The sequence below is a fragment of the Gambusia affinis genome, linkage group LG09 (assembly GCF_019740435.1).
Source record: "Gambusia affinis linkage group LG09, SWU_Gaff_1.0, whole genome shotgun sequence".
Classification (NCBI taxonomy): Eukaryota; Metazoa; Chordata; class Actinopteri; order Cyprinodontiformes; family Poeciliidae; genus Gambusia; species Gambusia affinis.
Window position 1 is genome coordinate 4192448 of NC_057876.1, and position 4885 is coordinate 4197332.

Below are 4885 nucleotides of genomic sequence, written 5' to 3' on the forward strand. Positions count from 1 at the left end.
TGGACCGGGGTAATAATGAGCAAGAAATCTCCCAATGTTAAAACATCATAACATCTGTTCTCAGTCAAGTCTGTGTTGCAAAGTCCCATCCAGTTGCTGTATGTCTTACACAATTCATTTAAATGTAAGCTTGAAAACCTGTAGACTATGTTCAATTATAAGGAATAAAGTAGATCTTAAGTTACTGTTATTTTAACACAGTCTGCTAATAAAGACTGCTTGTTGGGCCTTCAACGTTTCAAAATAGAAATATTGAAGAAGTCCCCAATAATTTTAAACTGTTTGTCACAGTTTTATTCCTACTGCGCATCCAAAATATTGCTCTACAGAGTAACAGATACAATATGAACAGTCTGCAGGTACTGTGACAATATCGCAATAGGCTAAATGTAAGCTGCTAACAATGTCAAAATTAGCACCTACTTGGGATCTTCAAACATAACCGAGGCTAATCCCAATTAATCCAATACAAACGTTAGCTTATCTGTGCTAGTGGGCAGTGAAGGGATGACCAGTGTAAACATGCTTGTCACCAACTTCTCTGAAGCTAACACAAGTGAGTAGCCACCGTCTCATTTGCCAATTGCTCAGTTACAGATGCCAGCCTGTCATTAATCAGAAGAGTAGCTAGGTTCGGATTGGATAGTCTTAATTGTAGTGCTGAAAATGCGCTGTAATCACAGGGATGTCTGGCCTTCTGCAACCTCATCATGGATGGATAGATGAACTGATTGATCTAAGGAACGCAATGCTATCAACAAAGATTCATTGTTCTTTGCTGTGAAGAACAAATGAAGGTTTGTTCTTCAGCTCCAATCTCCTCACCCCGTCCCCAAGGTCTCTTGAATAAATACTGGACATCAGTGAGAAAACGCATATGTGGTTTGTACTCTGCTTCAATCTAGATTCCAATTTATATTTCTATGCTCATTGTCTTCTCTTGTCTTCATTGTCTTTTATTTTCACTATACTTAGAGTGAAAATCAATTTTAAAGCTCACTTGACACGCAGTACTATCTGGTAGTTGACTTTGTGTGGGGTATTTAAGTTCAATTGCTCCTCTGTACATGTTTTTATACAGTCTCATCATTTGATCTATGACACTTCACAAGGCAATTGGCTTCAAATAAAGAAACAACTGGTGTGTGTGTGGGTGTGTGTGCATGACTTGGCCTTGGAGATTGAGCTTGTAGATTTTATAGCTCTTTTATAGTCCATTACTAGCTCCTTACTGCAGCGTAATGGCCTCATTCTGTTCTTTTTATTCTGTATCTCTTTACAGAGTTAAGTAACTAAATAACGACAGTAGATGGAGCAGCAGCTTTAGCTGCGCCGCTTAGACACAGACAGACACTCATAGGTAGGAGAAACAGCCGACACCGTTTGGGTTTCTCAACAGCATTCAAGTTTACAAGTCCAAAGCACATCATACATCGTCCTGAAGGATTGTTTCGAACGTTTTCGGATAACATTTTGTCCTACACAATGACTCTTTGTGTTTACAAGCTGATAAAGGTCGAATATGAGCGTTGATGTGCTTCTATCATTTGCTGTTACTCCTTCAGACCAGAGGTGTCGCTGTGGGACAGTGTAAGATGCATAAATAAAATGATCAGACTGTTTCTACTCTGTCAACTTCAAGAAACTTACAAGCACACTCTTCAAACTGCATGTAAAATCCACCTATAAATTTATACGTGACTGCTTTTTCCAACAAATAGTCCTGCCAATGCACAGGCTGCTGAACTATATTTAGATGAACTTTTTCTCGGCCAGAATCCGTCCAGAGGGGAAACGCACTGGAGAGAGGGCGCGCTTCGAGAAAAAGCTAAAGGGCTTTTTTCTTCCTTTTACTAGAAAAAAAATACAGCTCATCTCTTCCTGTTTTGATCCTATAAAAGCACATATTTAAATATAGCTGCAAAATCTGAGCCATTTCTTCCACAGACTGTGCTCTTTCTCCTAATATCAATCATTCTGGAGGGAAATCATTCCACCAACTTTTACAATTTGCAGCTACGTGCTAAAACCATCCGTGGTTTAGAATGGAATATTATTTGTATTATTTGCCTCAAACCCAGACATTTGAACCATGGTACGTTTTATCACACAGTTGTCATGAATTGCGTTTGTCGCGGACCCAGAACTCAGACAGAATCTCAGGCGATTCGAACATTGGCTGGAAACAAGATGGTGAAAACGACTGCAACAGAAAAACAACAGGCAACAGGTCGGACACATTACTGTACGTCAAAACCGGGATCTGACAACGGAGGTGTGAGAAGCAGGAAACAAGGACAACTGTGGGGAACCTAATGGGAGGGAAAAGCAGGACAAAACAATTCAACCACGGCAAACAAATATCAGAAACCCAGCAACAACCTTCCAAATAAAACTCATGTCTGAAGTGTTCATTATTTGAGTGACCCAACTCTGAAATAATGAACACTGGCCAGCCAGTCTGGAGCTCAGCCAAAGTAAATGGTTACAATAATAATGTTTGGGATCCGTCTCAGACGACCATCTGTCGACTGTTGTGTAATACAGTTACAGCTTTACTGATGAGCATTCTTGTCGAAGGTGAAGAAAGGAAAAAAAAAAAGCCTGATGACCTGAAGTGAACCTGTCAGATGTGCCAGAGAGGGTGTAAGAAAAAGCTATTTTTCAGTTTATAATTTAAACATTTGCCTTTTCACAAGCAGAAATGCTCATCCATTCTTCTCTCCAGCAACATGTCCGTCCAGTCAGGCCTCTTCCTTAAACTGCATGTCCAAAACGCTGTCTTCAAAAGAGTGTTCCTTGTCTTTGAGATGCAGACTGCGAAAACACAAAATCTTACCAAGTAAGATTTGTGACTAATAAAGTAGTTTTGAATTGAGTGATGAGTGTCAAGTAGAGCGTTAGACTCAACTTAGCTGTACCAGAGTTCACCATAACCTGGTCAGTTTCTCACATTGCTGCGTTTGAGTGAAGGTGCATCAATCCGACGTGGCAGTGCTGCTGCTGATTTCTCAGAGCAATGTTGCCATTTAAAGTTGCCCTTCTAGATGAATAAATCATGCCTGTTGGAACCCTCCTCTTGGACTGAAGCCCAGCCCCGGATGATCTACTCACTGAACTGACCTTCTCTACAGTCGCCTGCAAAGAGGGCACAAATTGATATCCGTAAATCATGTGTATTTAGTTGTTTGCAGCGTTTTGACCAGATGGAGATCAGCCTCCTTTGCAAACCATGAATAAATTTAAAAATCCACCAATTAAAAAAAAAAAATTATATATATATATATATATATATATATATATATATATATATATATATATATGTATATATATATATATATATATATACATATATGTATATATATGTATATATATATATATATATATATATATATATATATATCCATCACCTGCTTTCAGTCTCTGTTGGCCAAAGTGAGTAAACTATAAAGATGTTGTTTATACGTTTGAACAGAGTATTCCTTCGTCATGATGCCATCCGTTTGGTCAAATGGACCTGTTGGTCTTGTATCCAAACAGCCCCACATCATGATGCTGCCATCTCCATGTTAAAGAATTGCAATTGAGTTATTAGGCTCGCTGGGTTTCCCCCTTTTTGCTCCAAATCTAATCATGATGAGACATATTTTGAAAAACTTGAAATATGAGTGCATTTGCGAACGGCAATTTTTTAATGTTGTTTTTCAAGTAGTGGCTTCCTCCTCTTTTTATGTCCTCCATCCGTATTTACTGTGGATTATCATTAGACATTCATGCCTAAACAGTTTAATGGATGGACATTTCTATGAAGCTTTTACTTGACTATAATTATTTGTGGCACCTTCAGGGAGAAAACAGACATGTGGAGGGTAGCAATATTCTTCCATATATTTTGGCTGATTTTAGACAACTTTTCCATGTTGTAACTCAATATTGTAGTGAAGATCACTTAATCCAAGATCAGGTCAAGACCAAGAATAGTGCCGCCACGCTAATATGAGGTAATGTTTGCTTGTGCTCCAAGCTAGGTGGCAAACAGCTGAAAAGAAAAGAAAACTAGTTCCCTAAAACATACAGTGTTTTACTGTACAAGGTAGCTAACTTAACACGTTAACACGGCAATATTGACTGAATTTCCTTGTCTGGGAGCCAAATACAAAAATTTCTTTCAAAACTAGCTAATGTTAGCTAGCTAGTTTTGCTAACATCACCTGTACATAGCTTACCTTTCCTTCTGCTTCCTTTCTAAGTGGCCATAAAAGTTTGATGTAGTCCCCACTGTCTTTGAAGTGACTTTGGACTTGAAAAGTTGTTTTACAAATATATTCTCCATGATTTATGAAGCCAAATTGTATTGCTGAAATTCTTGCAGATTCGCTCCCAGACAACCACTGCGCGCTTTCTTGGAGCGTGAGTGAGAAGGGTTGAGAACGGGCGACAGCGGCAACAGAAATACATAATTAGCTAGGAGCCACGTTATTGCTTAATATTTTGAGTCTGAGGGATTGCCTTGTGTTACCCAATTTAACGTAAATGTTGAAAAAGCTTGCATAAAAATGACACCATCATATGGGCTTTCTCAAAGCCATAGTTATCTTACTGTATAAAAATGTTTGAATTCAAAGAAAGCTACAAACTCTCTCTCCCTAAAACAGTCTGATTTAATGTGAGACGGTAAAAAAAAGAAGGTTGTTTGTATTTTAATTCAGTGTATATTAATTTCTGCTTTCAGCCGATCCGAGCATAATAAAGATCCATCTCCCCTTAATTCACCGATTGGTTTCAGGAAACTGTAATTTCTCTGCACCTCGCCGATTTCATTTACAGGAACATGCAATAAGCCACAAAAGCAATTTCCTGGCTGTTCGACAGCGAGCGGCCCCGG

The 4885-nt window shown here is 38.7% G+C and overlaps 1 long non-coding RNA gene across 1 annotated transcript; it reads right to left on the minus strand.

Annotated features, from left to right (window-relative positions):
• Positions 1-1968: 1968 nt before the first annotated feature.
• LOC122836862 lies at positions 1969-4392 on the minus strand. The gene is made up of 3 exons (XR_006371642.1): positions 4227-4392; positions 2912-3138; positions 1969-2817 (listed from the first exon to the last, which is right to left on the minus strand). It is a non-coding gene; the product is annotated as an uncharacterized LOC122836862 (long non-coding RNA).
• Between the last annotated feature and the right edge of the window lie 493 nt (positions 4393-4885).